A 21,048-nucleotide genomic window follows, 5' to 3' on the forward strand; every position below is an offset into this window, starting at 1 on the left:
TTTGCTACGGTACGTTTGGCATTTATCATAAACTGTACATCTATAAACTACTTTATTCGGTTGTTTGATGATATGCTTTTTATTTTGAAATAACCCCTTTTAGAATAAATGGCTCAAGAGTCAAAAGTTACATATAAAATGCAAGTAATGTAAACTGAAAAGTGAACTATGGGATTTTCATTTCTTAGAAAGCTGAAATGTACAAACATTTTATAAACTGTTTACAGTATTTATGATTTCCTTACATGTTAAAGTGATACTGTTATCAGTATTTTTTTTAAAAAACGATATAAGATAATCCTGTGGAAGGATAATCAATATCCACTTTAAAAGTTAGTAAATTCAGGGGCACCTGGATGGCTCAGTCAGTTGAGCATCCAACTTCGGCTCTGGTGACGATCTCACGGTTCCTGAGTTCAAACCCTGTGTCGGGCTCTCTGCTGACAGCTCAGAGCCTGTAGCCTGCTTCAGATTCTGTGTCTCAGTCCCTCTCTTCCCCTCCCTGGCTCATGTTCTCTCTCTCTGTCTCTCTCTCAAAAATAAATACACATTAGAAAAGATTTTTTAATAAATAAATAAATAAATATATAAATGAATGAAATGAATGAATAAATAAAATATGTAAGTTAGTACATTTAACACAACTACCCCAAAAATGGTGATTTATCATACAAAACTGAGGAAGATGCATTTACAGGTAAAACACATACGCCTGTGAAGCATAACTCTTCATTCAGATCAAATGGCTAAACACTTAAATAAACTTTTTCTATATCAAGGAGTTATGGTGAGTAATTACAAAATTAATTGGCACCTGTTAATGTGATGATTCCAGAAGTTTCATCAGATACTTCAAATAGAAACCAGTTAATTCCCATAGTATATTTATCATTGAATTTAAGGAGTCAAAGTGTTCAGCAATTCATTCTGACAATGGTAAAACATTCAACTTTATAATAAATCCTTTTGTGAGTTTATTAAAAGTTTAACACTAGGGGTGCCTGGGTGGCAAAATCAGTTGAGCATCCAACTCCTACTTTTGGCTCAGGTCATGATCTCACAGTTCGAGGATTCGAGCCCAAGCTGGGTTCCGTGTGGTGAGCATGGAGCCTGCTTGAGATTCTCTCTCTCCCTCTCTCTCTCTGCCCCTTCCCCACTTGCTTTCTCTCTCTCAAAATAAACAAGTAAATATTAAAAAAAAAAGTTTAACACTAAAGATAAAACTGATTGCTTTATGGTGATAACAGAAATACAAATTTTGATGGAACGAACATTTGTATCATGGTAAACACAAAATTCTTGCAAAATTAACAAGCCTGGATAGCATAAATGTTCTCGGATCTGTGATGCATACAAAATTCATAACTGCATCTAAACAAATTGTAATATCCCAATGCCCTAGACAGAAGCTGTGGTTGTCAAATTTTACAACATACGTGATTTGAGTAAATTAACTATAAAGTCTTTGTAATATACTTGATGTTGAAAACCAAAAAAATCTTTTGACACCACAGTATGCACCACACAGTTATTTTAGAAATGTCTGAGACTTTGAAGAGTTAGTTGGTAAATCAACCTAAGTATACTACCTTGAACTTTTTTTGTAAACGGGTCCTCTGAAGTTAGGGAGCCTTGTTTTTCTAACGCGAGTAAAAGTATTCAATTAAATTATTTAATAAATGTAGTATCAAGAATCTTGGAAACTTTTGCTGAATTAGTTATTGAAAACAAAGTGTACAGACAACCCCTAATTTATGATAGTTTGGCTTATAATTTTTTGACTTTGTGATGGTGTGAAAGTGATATGCATTCAATAAAAAACATATTTCAAATTTTGAATTTTGATCCTTTCCCCAGTGAGTGACATGTGGCATGATACCCTCTCGTGATGCCGAGTGACGACATCTGGCAGGCAGCCACACCATCACGAGGGTGATCGACTGTCACACTTGACCATTGTGTACCCATACAGCCGTTCTGTCCTTCACTTTCAGTACAATATTTAATATGTCACGTGAGATACGCATCACTTGATTATAATACCAGCTTTGTGTTAGATATTTAGGCCAACTGTAGACTAATGTAAGTGTTCTGAGTGTGTTTAAGGTAGGCTGGGCTAAGCTATGATGTTTGGTTAGTTAGGTGTATTAAATGCATTTTTGACTCATGATATTTTCAACTTGTGGGTTTATCAGAATATAATCCCATCGTAAGTCAAGGAAGATCTACACAAACAAAAACACATAATAAGGCCAAGAGAGAAAATGAATAAATGAAACAAAGAGCATCTACCTATTCATAAAATCTCATTTTTAAATTATATAATTCCTTTCTATAAAATATTGCCTTGCAGGAGGAAATGTTTCATGGAGTTTCTACTTTTAACAGGATACATATGTATCTTTTTTACTAGAAAGGAATGAAATTAAGAAGGCCTATAATTTTGCAACATAAACAGTGTGAGGGTTTTTTTCCTAATCAAACTATTTGGAAAAAGGAAAAGATTCTTAGTAGAGCACCAAAAACAGTATCTGTGAAATATTTAGTGTAGAATATTGAAATTTTCCAATACAAAATATCCTCCAGTCACCAAAAGTTGTTCTGAGTTTAGATTTATGTTAGTCCTTTCAGATAGAATATCTTGTATCACTTATACAGAAGAGTGTAAAATTTAGATTCATTAACTAAATTAACTAATTATTAATCATATCAATTATACAGAAGAGTGGAAAATTTAGATTTATAAATAAAATTTCAAGGAACACATAGCAATTGTGGAAGAAATCTGAAAATATTAAGACTACATTAAAAAATACATTCAACATGCAAATAGTGACTGATTAATGAACTTTTTAATATTATTTTACCTAAATACAAGATTATTTTGCAAAATTCATTTAAGTGCTTAAATATAAATATAAAGGCATTTTTCAATTTTATTCATTCTACACAGATATTATCCTTATTCTTCAGAACTAATTTGTTTCTAAAAACCATTTAAGACAGGACTATTTAATTAGTCAACTAATGTACTATAACCAATCTGTCAGTCAATAAATGTCACTTAAAATTTACTTAATTTTTAAAGTTTAAAATTTAAACTTAAAATTATACAATGTTATTTGTTTTAGAACACCTTTAACTTTCCAAGTGTCCCAGTGTCTATAATAACTTACATAGTAATACTGCCTATGACTGAGTAATGTCATTCTTATTATTTACCCAGAAGAATTCATGCACAGAAACACCAAGTGATAGATTCAAAGACGTTCACAGCTACATTATGAGGTTAAAATAAAAAACAATCCAATTGCTTGAATTGTATGATATACAGGAAAGTTGTTTGGAGAGTAAATCCTAAGAGTTCTCAACACAGGTGAAACTTTTTTTTCCCTTTTTTCTTTTATTCTTTCTGTCTTTTAAATTGTATCCATACGAGATGTTGACTGTTGGCTGAATCATCTCACAATATGTGTAAATTTAGTCATCATGCTATAAACTTATACAGTGATGTGTGTCAGTCATTTCTCAGTAAAACTCGGGGTGGGGGGAATCCAATTGCTCAAAACTAGAAGGATGAATATAGTTTGTTATAGACTGCTATACTACTAATGAAAAGAAAACAATGAAACAACAGTGAATCATACCGACATAAAACTGAGGAGAGGGAGACATACATAAGGGGATACATACTCTATGAACACACTCGCAAAACATCCCAAACATATTAAACTGTCATTATTAGCCAGATATTCACAGGAGGCGAAACTCTAAAGAAATTTCAAAGGTGTTGTTACTTATAAGGAGAAGAAAGAATCAAGGCTTCAGGGATTCTACAAATATTCTCTTTCTTGATCCTGATGGAGTTTAGACAAATGTTTCCCTTCTAATAACTCATAAAGCCTACATTTGGATTTCATTTGTTTTACTGTGTGTCAATTTTTCATTTAAAAAAGGTATACAGACAAACATTCTGAAAAACATTTAAAAAATTTTTATTCGGTAGCCTCCTTTTATCATTTGCTGGAGTAGTTGTACTTTTGAAATACAAAGCTGAATTATAAAACATAGCTACATCAAGGTGATTTTCCTAATCTGAGTGAGCATGTGTGTGTATGTATGAGTTGTGTTTATTTGTATGTGTTTGTAGGGGTGTGTGTGTATGTGTGTGTGTGTGTGTGTGTGTGTCTACATGTGCATTTGCATGAGACTGGTTTGTATGCTTTGGGGTAAGGTAAGGATACATTTTTTGGCATGGGATAATATGATTATCACAGAAAGATTAAGATGAACTAAGAATTTGAAATTGGAAACCCCAAACAGAAAATTTCAAGTAAATGGAATAAAAGAAATAAATATATTGCTTTCATCAAGTTTGGTGGTGTAAAATACATACTTTAATATTAGCTTATTCCCAGATTTTTGTTTTCCCAGTGTGTGGTTCATGCAACTATAATGACTTTGTGAAAATAGAGCCCTCAGCTACTAGAGAAAGAGCTCCACCTGTTATTCTCTGATTATTCTCATTCCGTACTGCTTTTCACTGCCTCCTTATGAGTATTATCCCCAAACAAAAACAAGAAACACCTGCTGTATTATACACAATTTTCAATCAATTCATCAGTAGTGTTAGCATAAAAGAAAGAAATCAAGCAAATTATTAGCCTGTTTGGGAACTGGGAGAACAGATTTAAAGGATGTGAGTATTTTCCTTTTGAAATAATTTGCTTTCTTCGCCTTTTGTAATTATGGAGCACCAAATTCTTTTTGCCTTGCCAGTTACAATTTTCATCATTGTCTTTTATAATATTTATTGAAAAAGTCCCTGAATATTGGGCACCACCAAATATAAAGACACACACACACACACACACACCATCCCATATACACAGATAACATGGCCAGCATTTTCTACAAGATTCAGGTTTCATTATAATCATTCTGCCATTCCCTCAAATTCTGGATTCACTTGCTTAACCCATTCAACCTTTAATTTTGAGTTTGATAATTTCTGATGTGATCTTTCTAGTCATATGGGATATTTACCATAATAGTCTAAGTTAGTAGTACCTCTATTCCCTTGTACAACACAATAGATCCATAAAAGGGCACAAGTTTGGGGCGCCTGGGTGGGTCATTCAGTTGAGCGACCGACTTCGGCTCAGGTCATGATCTCATGGTTTCTGAGTTCGAGCCCCACATCAGGCTCTGTGCTGATAGCTAGGAGCCTGGAGCCTGCTTCAGATTCTGTGTCTCCCTCTCTCTCTGCCCCTTCCCCACTCATGCTCTGTCTCTGTCTCAGAAATAAATAAACATTAAAAAAAAATTTTAAAAAAAGGACACAAGTTTGGGTAGCAGGTAAAGGGAGTTCACTGGAGGAATGTAAGCAATCTGATGAATGAAGACCACGATGACCTGACCAATGGCTGAGAGCAAAGAGGTAACTTTTCACTTCCCCATATCTGTGAGAACAAGTCCCGATGAATTCCCTAAGGTTGGTGTTTTTCCTCTGTGAAACAGATGGGAGAAATACAGTGATAGGAGTATGGTCTGCTTTTTTATTTGAAAAGTGAATTTGCTACACTTAGGGAAATTATGGGTTTGATGCTCAGGACTGTGGCCACTGAGGCCCCAGTGGAGATACAAATTAATGTCTTGTCACAGTCTGAGGCATGGCTAATGGACTGACCTGGCCTGAGGGCCCAGAGAAGTAAGAATGCACATGTATTAATGGAAAAAGAGAGCAAATGTGAAGCAATATGGAATCCAATGTTCTGACCTTATACTTGAAAAGAAGAAGGTATTGAAGTGGCAGCAGTTCTGGTGAAGTCATGACAAAAGAACACTTTGAGTGACCCTATTTTTTATGCATGATCCCAAAGAATGAACCTCTAACCTCAGTCCACAAGAGGTACAGCAGTCAAGGGAGCAGTCAGATGTGGCTGGTGTCTAATCCTTGAACCAACAGGTCCTGGATCACCCATCATACAAAGGCTCATCTATCTCACTGAGAAAAAACATCAGCCTTCAGGAAATTAGCCAGGCCTTGCTCTCTCTGTCATATAGAGGTGAGAAGTTGCCTGTTTTCTCTCCAGTTTTGGTTGGTTCACAGTCCTCATTCACTTATTTAACAAATGTATATTTAGAAATGACCATACATAGGCTTTGATTTAGGTATTCAATTCCAGATGAAACAGACATATTCTTTGTTAGAGTTTACTGTCTAGAGGAAGAAAGAAATAACATACAAGAGGGTGCCTCAGTGGCTCAGTCGATTAAGCTCAGGTCATGGTCTCACGGTTCATAAGTTTGAGCCCTGCATCGGGCTCTGTGCTGACAGCTCAGAGTCTGGAGCTTGCTTCAGATTCTGTGTCTCCCTCTCTCTTGGCCCTCCCCCACTCACTGTGCATGCTTTCTCTCTCTCAAAAATAAATAAACATTAATTTTTTTAAAAAAAAGAAATAACAGGGGCGCCTGGGTGGCTCGGTCGGTTAAGGGTCTGACTTCAGCTCAGGTCACGATCTCACGGTCTGTGAGTTTGAGCCCCGCGTCGGGCTCTGTGCTGACTTGCTCAGAGCCTGGAGCCCGTTTCGGATTCTGTGTCTCCCTCTCTTTCTGCCCCTCCCCTGTTCACGCTCTGTCTCTCTCTGTCTCAAAAATAAATGTTAAAAAAAAATTTAAAAAAAAAATAAAAAAAGAAATAACATACAAGTAAGCAATCAAACAAAAATATGAAATGATAATCTGAGAATGATAGTACAGTAGAGTCAAATTAGACATTTTAACAATATAAATTATTCCAATTCATGAGTATGGTATATCTTTCCATTTTCTGTGTCATCTTCAATTTCTTTCATCAATGTCTTACAGTTACAGGGTACAGGTCCTTCATCTCCTTGCTAAAATTTATTCCTAGGCATCTTATTCTTTTCGATACAATTGTAAGAGGGGTTGTTTATTTAATTTCTCTTTCTGCTAGTTCATGCAACAGATTTCTGTACATAATTAATAATTAATTAAAGTCTTCAACTTTACTGAACTCACTGGTTAGTTCTAATAGTTTTTTTGGTTGAATGAAAAGAAGTTTTCGTTTGAATGTTATTAATTTTTCAAAGATTCTCTTAATTTGTTATGCTTCTTTATATAGTCTAGAGAATCCCACACTCCCCTAAGATTAATTTTCTGATAAAATTTTTAAATTCTGTTCTTTACATTTGTCTTTAACCTATCTGGAATTTACTTTTGTGAATTGTATGAAATAAAGACCCCACTAAATAATTCTCTTTTTAATTTTTTTAATGTTTATTTATTTTTTGAGAGAGACAGAGACAAAATGCGAGTGGGTTAGGGGCAGAGAAAGAGGGAGACACAGGATCCAAAGCAGGCTCCAGGCTCCGAGCCATCAGCATAGAGCCCAATGCGGGGCTCAAACTCACGAGCTGTGAGATCATGACCTGAGCCGAAGTCGATCGCTCAACCAACTGAGCCACCCAAGCGCCCCATAAATAATTATTTTTTATAGGAATTTTTATGTTTATTTATTTTTGAGAGACAGAGCATGAATCGGGGAGGGACAGAGAGAGGGGGAAACCCAAAATCTGAAGCAGTCTCCAGGCTCTTAGCTGTCAGCACAGAGCCTGACGTGGGTATCAAACTATAAACTGTGAGATCATGACCTGAGCCAAAGTCAGATGCTTAACCGACTGAGCCATCCAGGTGGCCCCCCATTAAATAATTCTTTTAGAATGCTATTCTTTTTTCCCCCCGAGTATTATTCTTGAACAGTCTGCCCAGTAATTATTGATCTGCAATATCATCTCATTCATATGTGTCCATGAATCTGATTTTGGGTTTTTTTCCGTTCCATTTTCACTTTTCTTATCATTTAACCGAAAGCATACTGCCTTAATTGCTACAAATACACACACACACACCAAGTACAAATGCTCCCCCTACTCACTGTTAAATATACATTTTAGAATCAGCTTTTCAAATTGAAAAAAAATGTATATATAATTCTCATTCTTGTTGGAATTACACAGAACTGATGTAATGTTTTCAGAAACATTGACAAAGTTATGACACCTAATGAGCATTTTATGTCTCTTCAGTCCATTTCAATCTTACTTATCATCTTTCTTTTTTTTAAATATTTTTATTTATTTTTGAGAGACTGCAAGCAGAGGAGTGGCAGAGAGGAGGCAGACAGAGGATCTGAAGCAGGCTTTGCGCTGACAGCACTGGGCCCAATGTGGGGCTCGAACTCATGAACTGCAAGATCGTGACCTGAGCCAAAGTCGGACACTCAACCGACTGAACCACCCAGGTGCGCCTTATTTACTTTCATAGAAGCTTCCCAATTTTCTCCATAAAGCTTTACATAACTTTGTCATATATATTCATAGGTACTTATAGTTTTTACTATGCAAAATAGACTTTTTGTTGAGTACAGTTTACAAGCTTCTAATAGCATTCAGGTATAATCTTTGGTACTTTTGGATTCTTCTGTCCTTGCTCTGCTAGGTAAAATTTTTCTTTGGAGAAACGAAGGAGAAACGAAGTTCATTATTTAATATTGCCATTCCTTTCAGTATATTTGCTATTTTACTAATGGTATGTAAGTCCTGCAGAGTTTCTCTTGGAAGTCTTCTCACATCTGTTCCTTCTTCATGCCCATCCAGCCTTCACACAGTAGTACTTTCTTATCCCAGGCCCCCATTACATCAAGACTTGAATTTCCAGAATGTCTTCTCAAATCTATCTATTGTCTACTGCTCAACAAACCCTAATCTAGCCCATACAGAATTTCTTAATGAATAAAATGGGCCTTATTCCCTAATTTAAAAAAATGTTCAATGGGTAAAATTCACATCCTATTAGATTTTCCCTCTCATTTAACCTCCTCAAGAAGAGCTTCTACAATTTATACTTATAATCTGTTTCTGTCTCTGTATCCTTCTCTCCCATCAAGCCAGCGGGCATCTTCACCACCTCTGGCTCCTACTCCAACATGCCACATTCGTTCATATCTCTGAATGCTTCTGTCTTAAGCATTTGTCCCTGCCCATACTTCCCATATGAAAAAAAAAAAATACTCTTACCTTCGAAATCCAAGTTAAGCCCCATTTTGATTTGAGGTTTTCTCCTGTTATACAACCTACATTCATAGCTCACTATTCTGAATTCCTTAGTAATGATTCTACACATGCTTATGTTATCAGAAGAGTACATAATGTGCTGTTTTCATGTTTTTATGTTTCATCTATCAACAGTAATGGATTGAATTTGTAACATGGTCAGATACTGTTTCTGCAACCAAACCTCTTTGGTATGTTTCAAATGGGACTTTTGCATCCCAAAAGTAAATGCATCAACCTAAAAAATAGTAGCTGCTCAGTGAATACTTGTTTATTAATTTCCCTTATTTACTGTTCAATTCCTGCAATAGAGTAACTGTGCACATATTAAACATATAATGTACATATTTACGTGCATTATGTACCTCCCCTGAAGGGAAAGTGAGTAAGCATTTTTTCTCTCTCTAATTTAGGACATTTTATAAAAATTATAGGGTTTCTATGGAAAAATATGTATATGGTACAATGAAAATGCCAGAAACTTAATACAGATTTTGTCTGATTTGCCTATCTTTAGTAATATGGCTTGCCTTATTCCAAATCAACGTAACAGAGTAAGAATTCAGAATAAATCCAGAATAAAGCATCAGCACTTTGGTGTTAACATTAAGTGAGCTAGCTATGTTAACACTTCCTTACAAGTATACATTACTTATTTCTTTCTCATAAGCCTATTAATAAAGGGGATATATGCCTCTGATTGTCAAACACCTTATTTATAAAAGAGAATATTTTAGGTTAGCATCTTACAGGTAACTAACCATTTATAAGGTACCATTTCTACAGCTCACCAATTTACTTAGGAATCAATTAATTTGCTTCCACCCACCTCCTTTCAAGACTGCAGTATTTCTAACTTCATCTACAGCTTGATCTCTTTGAACTTGAAATGTGAAAGGTTGATGTGACTAGAGCCATTTTAAAATAGAATCGGAGCAGCCACTGCAGAGAAACCGCCGTACTCACCTTTGTTTGAACTGGGTCAAAACCTTTGGACTGAGCAAAATGGCAATTGTTTTAAGCAATTGCTTGAGAAGTCAAAATGAGATAAGGGACATTCTGGTCACAAGACTGATGGTTGTGGAGTTTCGAAAGATAAAATCAGTAGTCAATGCCTAACCCAGGGTTAACTTGTTACCATCCAGAGAAACGTCTTTTTCTTTTTTTCTTTTCTTCAACTTCTGTGATTGCACCCCCCCCCCTTTCTTTAACTCATAAAACACCCTTGCCTCCACCCTAGAAGCAGGAGCACTATTTGGGTAACCACCTGAATCTGAGCTCCCTAAATTTCCATACTTCAGCTGCAAATAAACACTCATTTGTCTCTCATTGTGGCTTTTTATTTTCAGGTTTACCAAGTAAAGATTGGAAGCAGCCATTAATGATACAACACTCAGAATAAACTCCCTAAATGAATGATTTTGTAATTCCAAACAGAAGTCTATAGTTTTTTTTTTTTAATGTTTATTTATTTTTGGGACAGAGAAAGAGAGAGAGTGGTGGAGGGGCAGAAAAAGAGAGGGAGACACAGAATCCGAAGCAGGCTCCAGGCTCTGAGCTGTCGGCACAGAGCCCTACTCTAGGATCGAACCCACGAACTGTGAGATCATGACATGAGCCGAAGTCAGACACTTAATCCACTGAGCCACCCAAGCGCCCATAGAAGTTTGTAATTAAATTGAATGCCAAATATTTGAACAAATGAAGGTAAAATAATCCATTTCTTCCATACATTTTATTTCAGGGAAGTAGAATATGCTAAAAATGGATGTTTCCAATTATAGGTCCTATTATTCCAGGAAATATGGATATAGATAGCTAATTAAGCTCAGAAAAATACCCTTACGAGTACCGAGAATTTAAAAACTATCAGTTCTCTCAACAGCTTCCTGTAATCTAAGCTTATTTTCTTCCAGAATGTCAATACTGTGATATTTCATCTTTTTTTTCTTGCCAGTAAATAATCCTGCCTTTCAAAACAATAAGCCATCTAAAAAAGACATAAAAACTATAATAAATCACCTTTGAGAAATTCTTTTTTTTTTTTTTTTAAATTTTTTTTTTTTTCAACGTTTATTTTATTTTTTGGGACAGAGAGAGACAGAGCATGAACGGGGGAGGGACAGAGAGAGAGGGAGACACAGAATCGGAAACAGGCTCCAGGCTCTGAGCCATCAGCCCAGAGCCTGACGCGGGGCTCGAACTCACGGACCGTGAGATCGTGACCTGGCTGAAGTCGGACGCTTAACCGACTGCGCCACCCAGGCGCCCACCTTTGAGAAATTCTGACAGAAACAAAGTTTGAGCAATTGCTTAACTAAAAGCTTCATCAGAGTTTTCTGCCTGTGGATGATGCTGTGTAAGCATCCTTGAAGTCTCCCCTCCCACTGCCATCATATCTAAGTTAGAGTCTCCCAAAGAGCCCAAGCAGCTGTAGAAGCTCTTCATTGGAGGTTTGAGCTTTGAAGAAACTGATGAGAGTCTGAGGAGCCATTTTGATCAAGGAGGAACTCTCACAGACTATGTGGTAATGAGAGATCCAAGGGCCCCAGAGGCTTTGGATTTGTCAGCTACACCATTGTGGAGGAGGTGGATACAGCCATGAATGCAAGGCCACCCAAGGTAGATGGAAGAGCTGTGGAACCAAAGAAGGCTCTCTCAAGAGAAGACTCTCAAAGACTCAGTGTCCACTTAACCGTGGAAAAGACGTTTGTTGGTGGCATTAAAGAAGACACTGAAGAACATCATCTAAAAGGTTATTTTGACATATGGGAAAACTGACGCCGTTGAAATCGTAAGTGACCAAGGCAGCAGCAAGAAGAAAGGCTTTTCTTTTGTACTATTTGATGTCCATGACTCCATAGACAAGACTGCCATTCAAAAATACCACACTGTGGATGACCACAACTGTGAAGTAAGGAGAGCTCTATCTAAGCAGGAGATGACCGCTGCTTCGTCCCGGCAAAGAGGTTGAAGTGGTTCTGGAAACTTGGATGGTGGTCATGGAGGTGGTTTTGGTGAGTAGGACAGCTGTGGTCAAAGAGGAAACTTGAGAGGGCAGGGTGGCTTTGGTGGCAGTTGAGGTGGTGGTGGATATGGTGGCAATGGGGATGGCTATACCAGATTTGGTAATGCTGGAAGAAACTCTGGAGGTGGCAGAGGCTATAATGACTTTGGCAATGACAGCAATCACTCTTCAAATTTTGGACCCATGAAAAGAGGAGATTTTGGAGGCAGAGGTTCCAGCCCCTTGGGTGGTGGAGGCCAATACTTTGCCAAACCACAAAACCAAGGTGGCTGTGGCGGTTCCAGCAGCAGTAGCAGCTATGTCAGAAGCCGAAGGTTTTAATTACTGCCAGGAAACAAAACTTAGCAGGAGAGGAGAGCCAGAGAAGTGACAGGGAAGCTACAGGTTACAACAGGTCTGTGGGCCCAGCCGAACATAGTGGTGGCGAGGCCTAGCTGCTACAAAGAAGACATGTCTTAGACAGTACTCCTGTATACGGGCACAAAACTCGAGGAATGTATTTGTGACTAACTGTATAACAGGACATTTTAGTTTCTATTCTGTGGAAAGTGTAAAGCTTTCCAACAAAGGGTTTTAATATAGATTTATTTTTGCACCCATGGTATTAATTGCTAAATGTAATAGTCTAATCAGGATATGAATAGATTGTGTCTTTTTACATAAATAAATAAATAAATAATAAAGTTTTATCAGAGATTTTAATTTTTTTAAATTTTTTTTAACGTTTATTTTATTTTTGAGACAGAGAGAGGCAGAGCATGAACAGGGGAGGGGCAGAGAGAGAGGGAGACACAGAATCTGAAACAGGCTCCAGGCTCCGAGCTGTCAGCACAGAGCCCGATGCGGGGCTCGAACTCACGGACCGTGAGATCATGACCTGAGCCGAAGTCAGACGCTTAACTGACCGAGCCACCCAGGCGCCCCAGAGATTTTAATATTTTAATATGCCTTATGAATTTCAGAAGGGACAACACTCTGTACAGGACTTCCTGGAAATCTATAAACATGGAACTGAAGGACAGAAAATTTTCCACCCCAAGATATGGCTCTTTGGCATACTGATTATTTTAAGCTGGTTATTGTTTTCTAAGTGAGCTCTACATCCAACCTGGGGCTTGAACTCATGATCCTGAGATAAAGAGCTGCATGTTCTACCTACTGACCAGCTAGGCGCCCCTTAAGCTGGTTATTTTTAAGAAAATGCAGACACAAGAGAAGCTCTGAAAACTGAGAAGTCACACTTTTGTTAAAAGAAAAATACATTTATAAGAGAAATCTCCAGTTGTAAGGATGTCTCCCCCACTATACCTGGAAAAGGGAATGACTCAGTGTATAGAAATTTATCTATGGAGAAGGCAATGACTTCAATCTATGCAACAATCTTACCATTGTTGACTATGCTTTTCCTGGTAGCCTCCCATAACTAACACCCCACCTCCAATGTCTTCTTTTGTCTTTAGCTGACAAATTTAAGTACGTTGGTATTTAAGGTGATGGCTTTGGTCAGTTTGAGCTGTTACTCATTTCCTGTGTCTCTTTCATGTATACAGGAAATATACATATCATTGAAGTTTTGTTTTCCACCTGTTGATCTGTCTCATGCCAATTTAATTATTAGATCAAAGAACCTAGAAAGGTAGAGGGAAAAAATTTCCCCAACAGAACTGTTCCTTTTTCAACTTTACCATAGGACTGAAGACATGTTTCGAAAATCTTGTTATAGTGGAAATATTATGAGTTTTCAGATTTCTGGAGACTACGTTTACATCCCAATCCCTCCCAGTCCTGCCTCTGTTAATTAAATCTTTGAGCCTTGATATCATCATTTGTAAATAGGAAATACTATTGAACAAATAAGGCCATTGTATAAATGCCATAAGCTAACTTGGTTGACTCATTTCAACATTTACTTAGGTCCTAAACAAAGGCCAGTACTTGGTTAAGAACTAGAGGAAAAGAGATAATTAAGATGTAACCCCTGACCTCAAGGAGTTCACTATTTTCAAAATCACTGAGCATTTACTACTATGGGAATTCTATGTGGCCACATTCCTCTTGGTTTCTTATTTTCTACATCCTTCTCTGTACCTTTCCATCACTTTTTTGTGGATGCCAACTCCAAACTATTAGCAGTTTAGCTCTCCATTTCCCCAAAGCAAGTATCCTTGAACATCCAAAGACCATAGATGGAAAACAAAAGACAATATAGTCTAGGTACCTATACTGAAAAATACAAAGGTTAGAAAAATGTTGGACATAAGAGATTTTTCTTTTCCTTGAACAGACTCCAGATCATATTCTTTAGTCATCCAGTCTTGACATAAGTAAAGTGAAGCAATTGCAATGTATTTTCTTAAATGTCCGAGATCATCTGGAGGTGTTTATTACTATTATTTCTTCCATTTTCACTTAGTTATTCCTATTTTAAATAAAAGCTTTCTCAGGCAATAATATACATACAAAGGTCCCTTCCCTTTAAAAATCAGCAGCTGTTCTTTTTTTTTTTTTTTAATGTTTACTTATTTGTTTTGAAAGAAAGAGAGAGAGAGAGTGAGGAAGGGGCAGAGAGAGTGGGAGAGAGATAGTTCCAAGCAGGCTCCAGTCTCAGTGCAGAGCCCTCATGCGGGGCTCAATCTCATGACCATGACATTATCACCAGAACTGAAATCAAGAGTCAACGCTCAACTGACTGAGCCATCCAGGCACCCCTCAGCAGTTGTCCTGATGAATATAGCAGTACATTCAAATGAAGAAAGAAAAATACATATAAAACTGCAAATTCACAAAAAGGACATATTCATATGAATATTAAATGTTTCTTAAGTATTAGATTAGGATGTGCTTAGCTAAAGAAATCATAATTTATTCCAAATCAAAATACATGTTTGAGTAGCTAGTATATCAAAGCAATAAAGGCAGTTGCAAAAAATAAAAATGAAGTTACAACATCAGCATTAAAATAATTTAAATTTTATACTAAAGATAAACAATTGGGTATTTATTGAACCACTGCTGTGCGTTTAACATTGTTATGGGTCTTTTTGGTTTTGCTTTGTTTTGGATGGAGGAAAAAGATTAGAAACTGAAGGTTCAGATCAGAATTTGCAGAAAGATAAAAAAAACATTTTTTTTTGTTTTTTGGCAGGCCAATGTTTACTTCTACCTGTTAGACAGCAATAATCATAGAACACTTCAAATATATATACCAAGGGGAAAAAATTCACTCAGCTATTATGCAAGTTTGGGTTGATTTTTGTTTTCAAAGTTGATTGGTTATTATAACTGACTGTAATAGAGGCAAATATGTTTTAAATTATGATTTCCCAGAAAAACAATAAAATAAGGTAAAATGAGACACACTAAATAGTGAGTATCAAAGTTAAATTTTCAAATCTGGTCTGAGCTGGCACAAAAATATTTCCAATAGTGTTTCCCTTCTGCCACTCCTTCATAGTCTGCTTTGAATTAGAGCACCCATGCCTTTATCCCATTTCATAAAAATCCAGAAATGAGGATATATGGAAGAATAAGGATTATATGGGCAAGATTGGATTCTTGAATCAACAAAGGATTTAGAAAATAAGGGTTTTCTTTAACATTTCATGAATAATTTTATTCCCAACTCTTTAAAAATCTTGTAATGTCATTTTGTCTCATCTTATAATTTTTCATCTTGCAAAGAGAAAAATATTATTACTCATTTCTTTCTATGGGATAATAAATGGAAGGAAAACCTCTCCTCTATCCTGTTAATGTTAATGACCAGAGCCTATGAAATAAATTGACAAAAGACAGATTAACAGAATAAAAGGCACTCAAATTTCGTTGATGTTAATGTTTTTTTTATGCAAGGGGATTTCACAGAAAAGAAGTGAAAATCCAAAGAGGTGGTTAGACCTGAGAGCTCACATACCATTTTAACAAAGGGCGATAAATTCTGGAGAAGTAACTAGATAAAGGAAAGGGGGGTTGGGGGTTCCTATGGAAAATACACTGTGGGAGGGTAAGTATATGGTGAAACTAATGTCAAATAAGGGTGACTTTATGAAGCTTTGTTTGTGCAGAATCATTTCACTGTTTTGTGTCTTCTCTATGGCCATAAAAGTCCTTTGGAGAGGGGATTTATGACAGTCTTCATTCCTCAGAAATTTCTGTTTCTCATCAGATAAGGGAAGCTCTGAGAAGACTCCTTTCTGAGCCTGTTAATTCTCAATTGCCATCAGCTCAAAATAATTCACATTCCAAAGTGGCATATTTAAGGCATATTCAGATCCCCTTCAGTAACACATTTCAAATGGCAACTCAAACAAAAGAATTGTCACTATACCTTCACTGTTTCTGGTACCAGAGACTAAAGTCAATTAACTATTGATCATGGACAGTAGTCGGGGGTCATCCCCAGTCAGGATTCCAGCTGTATTTTTGTTTCCTGGGAGAGCTTCAGCTCTAGGTAGAGAGCCAGATTCTCTCAGGCATTTGGAAGATTCTGACTACCTTTGGCAATTCTAGAGGTTCCCTCCTTCACTAGTTTCACTTATATTTTCAAGGATCTTACAATGAACAAATGTACCCACCTATGCATAACATAAGCTCACAATTTCTGGCAATGCATTATTTTTTTAAAGTTTATTTATTTTTGAGAGAGACAGAGAGAGAGAGAGAGCAAGTGGAGGAGGGGCAGAGAGAGAGGAAGACTCAGAATCCCAAGCAGGCTCCAGGCTCGGACCCACCAACTGTGAGATCATGACCTGAGCTGAAGTCGGACACTTAACCGACTGTGCCACCCAGGAGCCCCTGAAAATGCATTATTTTTGATGTAAATATCCAGGGAAAGAAACCTACTCTCTCTCATTTCATACACCTATGTGATGCTGTGCATTGCAGAATATGATCCGTTAAGCAAATCAGTTACAGTGTAAAAATCAGAGCTTAATAGCTTCCCTTTGTCTTTCATCTTCACATCTTGCTTAAATGCCAAATGCCTCTTACTAGCAAAATCCAAGTGGAATACTGCTGGAAAGTAATTCAAAGAAAAACAGTTCCCAGAGCTTACCTCCCTTTAGCAAAGGGGAGACTTCAAAAAGGTAAGAGTAATAAATACATTCTGCATGTTACACATAGGAATGATTTAAAGTTTTCTGAACATTTCACAAATACTATCAAGTAGCTTCCTTGACATTTTTTTGTGCTACTCAGCAAAACAGCAGAGTTGTTTACCTTCAGATTATTTTACCTTCTTCTATGGAACCTTTTATTTTCTTAATTGTACAATCACCAAAATAAGTTTTCCAGAGTTAAGTTCTTACTAAGAAGATGAGTAAAATGGCGAAAGCATTCTGTACATTTACCCGAAAAGAATATTATATCTTTTGACCCAGGAAATGAGGCTTATGTGCCAAAACAATTAGAGGAAGTTTTCAGAGTAGGCTAATTATAGCAAGTAACTAAATACTAAATCCAACGTACCCCACCTTAGGCAGCAGGTAAACCAGAGGAACCATCTTCTAGGTCATCCTGCTCAAAACTTTCCCTAATGTTGGGGCTCTTGGGTGACTCAGTCGGTTAAGTGTCAGACTCTTGATTTTGGACTCTTGGTTTCTGTTCAGGTCATAATTTCACAGTTTGTGAGTCTGAGCCCATCTTGGGCTCCACGCTGACAGCACAGAGCCTTCTTGGGATTCTCTCTTTCCCTCTCTTTCTGCCCCTCTGCCGCTTGAGTGCGTGCGCTCTCTCTCTCTCTCTGTCTCTTTCTCTTTCTCTCAAAATAAATAAATAAACATTAAAAAAAAACCTTTCCTAATCTTGGCATCAAGATTGATGTTAAGTGTCACCTATACCCCCAAAATATTCACGTCAAAATTTGCTAAAACACTGTCTGCTATGGAACTATGAATTTACAAATAAGAATAATTCCATAAATGACTATTCTGTCACTGTGGGCTATCGCGTATGTGTCCTATGAACAAATGTGAAAACCGAAACACAGTCTGGGAGCCTAGTTCCCGATTACCTTCAGGCTGAAGGTGTCTTACTCATCGCACTCAAACTAAAAATGATAAAAGACCAAACTGCACTCACATCTTTTTTGTGTGTATGAATGAAAAGTAAACTACAGGTCCCAGGCCAGGCCATGGTGTATATTTTACTCATCCGTGTAGATAAGTGCACTGTACATGTTCTGCAATATGGCATAGAATACAAAGCAGTAACTATTAAAAATACTTCAATAAGCATTCTTGTAAGCATGTATATAGATAGATAGATAGATAGATAGATAGATAGATTTGCTACCTGTATGTTATGTCAATCTTCGAAACACATTGAGACTTGTTGGAGTCTAATAAATGTCATTTGTTACAACATTTTTTACAACATTCCATGTATGCTCTAATAACTGTATATACTCCAAAAAAAAAAAAAAAAGAATACAAAGCAGTATACACATTTAAGAAATATACCATTTGTGTTATCTTAAAGCAAAAGCTATGGGAGCAGATGGACAATCGCCTTGGATGAGAGAGAAGATCAAGTATAGGGTGAATTGTCAGAGTCTGACTGCGGGAGCAACACTGCAGAACAGATGCAAATCTTACTTTTGGTAGTGACTTTTCTACTCACCCTGCATTTTTTTTTTGATGTTTCTTTTTTAAATCTTTTAATGTTTATTTATTTTTGGGAGAGAGAGAGAGAGAGAGACAGAGACAGAGAGAGAGAGAAACAGAGTGCAAGCAGGGGAGGGGCAGAGAGAGAGGGAGACATAGATTCCTAAGTAGGTTCCTGAGCTGTCAGCACAGAGCTCGACGCGGGGCTCGAACTCACGGGCTGCGAGATCATAACCTGAGCCGAGGTCGGACGCTTAACTGACTGAGCCATCCAGGTGCCCCTCACCCTGCATTTCTGAGTTTGAGATTAGATTACTGCTTACAATTTAAGAATAGAACGTTCAATCAAGTCTCCAATGAATTCAGATGGGTAATGAAAGTGTTGCTAAGTGAATGGGGTATAAATAGAAATAAGAACATGGGTATTTATTCAGCACAGAGAGTGTATTATGTATTTGTTGGAAGTTACAACTTTTTTGGTCAAAAGCTGTCCTTAGCCACTTTTATCTATGGCGTATTTGGCAGACAAGGTTACCAGCTGTTCTTCACGACAGGCCAAGTTAATGATTTTTTCTCCGTTGTGTAACAACAGAAACGGAGATGGGTCATATACACCCTGGAACAAGCACAGAATAGTGTGTTATTTAAAATATTTTGGAGGCTACATATGTATGCCTGCAGTATAAACTATCAAATGAAGCTAAGTAATAATTATCCCCTAATTTGGAAGATCCAAGAATCAAGCTAGGTATGTTGAGTGTTATCAGAATGTCAGTATTTGAGATTTGGGGATCAACTTAATTGAATTAGTTGTGAGGGCTCTACAAATTCACTTTACTATATCGATGTGATTGCATGACAATATATAACTTTAAAGTAAAACTGTAATCATGAATCAGGTAAGTATTGTCTATGCTGTTCTTCCAACCCAAATGTGATGGCTATTTAGTAAATCTCTTATCCATATTTCTGGTTTCAGATCAGTCACATGAAGAGCTTGAGAGGCATGAGTCCCATTTTCACAAAAAGAAAATAAACTAAACAAAGTTAATGGCTTTTCTTAAACCCATCAGAGAATTGAGGTCATATGGAAAATATTCTCCCAGAATTCTGAGAGAGCAGGAAGATTCCTTATGTGCCCCAGATCAGAGAATCACAGACCCGATCAGCTTAACTGGAGCAGAAATCCAGACACAGGTAGGAACACTAAAATGGTAATACTCGCAAACAACCAAAGCCTGAATGTGGACCAGCTTAAGAGTAAAAAAATCCCAAAGGCTTTAGTTTTATGTGGGTTATGCCTCCAGGAGCCCCACAGAATTCTCATGGTGAAGAGGCAAGAAAGCCCCTCATGGCTCTGGTAGGGAGAAGCAGCCATTCAAAAATATGCCCAGAATGTTTTCCATGAGGACAGCTTGCTCTCCAATAAATAAATAAATACCTTAGTTCACCTAGAAGTAAGGGCAATGTACCCGCCTGGTGGCCCCTCTAGGCTTCCTGTCTCACCCAGAGTGGGAAAGGAAAACAAAAGCCAAGATACACTTAGGAAAGTCATATCCCAGGCACACAAGCTACTAAGAGACTGAGATTTAATCAAAAGAGGACAGGATACTTCCCATCCCCTACTTCTTACCACCACATCAAAGACTCCGGGATAAAAACAGCGGATGCAGCTGAATGAATGGCAAGGCACAACGTTAGGAAGTTCTTGGGGGAAATCAAAGACAACATAAAAGACAAAGATATTAGAGGCATCTGAAGACCCTGGAAACTGCATCAATAGCAAATATTACACACCATCCAACTCCTGGCTCAATTAATGTAAGACTTCACATTCACTGACCTCATTCTTTTTTTAAGTTTACTTATTCACTTTGGAGAGAGACAGAAAAAGCACAAGTTGGGGGGCAGCAGCAAAGAGAGAGGGGGAGAGAGAAAATGCCAAGCAGGGTCCACACTGTCAGTGTGGAACCAGACATGGGGCTCAAACCCACGAACTAGGAGATCATGACCTGAGCCGAAGTTGATGCTTAACTGACTAAGCCACCCAGAGACCCCTCATTGACCTCCTTCTTATTACTCAGTATGTTATGTCCATTTTCAATAAAATTACAAGACATTTTAATAAGCAACAAAAATGCAATCTAATGAGACAAAGCATTAGATCCAGACTCATATATGACATGAAAGTTGGAATTATCATTTTAAAATAACTATAATTACTATAAGAATTCTACTGGAAAAAGTAGATAACATACAATAATAGATGGGTAATATAAGC

At 37.2% G+C, this 21,048-nt stretch overlaps 1 long non-coding RNA gene and 1 pseudogene across 1 annotated transcript in view; one reads left to right on the top strand and one right to left on the bottom strand.

The window, feature by feature from the left end:
• Positions 1-21,048, bottom strand: part of LOC144613227 (uncharacterized) — a 255,709-nt gene that overhangs the window by 104,641 nt on the left and 130,020 nt on the right. The window lies entirely within an intron of this gene.
• Positions 1,889-12,636, top strand: LOC132684690 (heterogeneous nuclear ribonucleoprotein A1-like; annotated as a pseudogene).

The sequence above is a fragment of the Panthera onca genome, chromosome D2 (assembly GCF_046562875.1).
Source record: "Panthera onca isolate mPanOnc1 chromosome D2, mPanOnc1 haplotype 2, whole genome shotgun sequence".
NCBI lineage: Eukaryota > Metazoa > Chordata > Mammalia > Carnivora > Felidae > Panthera > Panthera onca.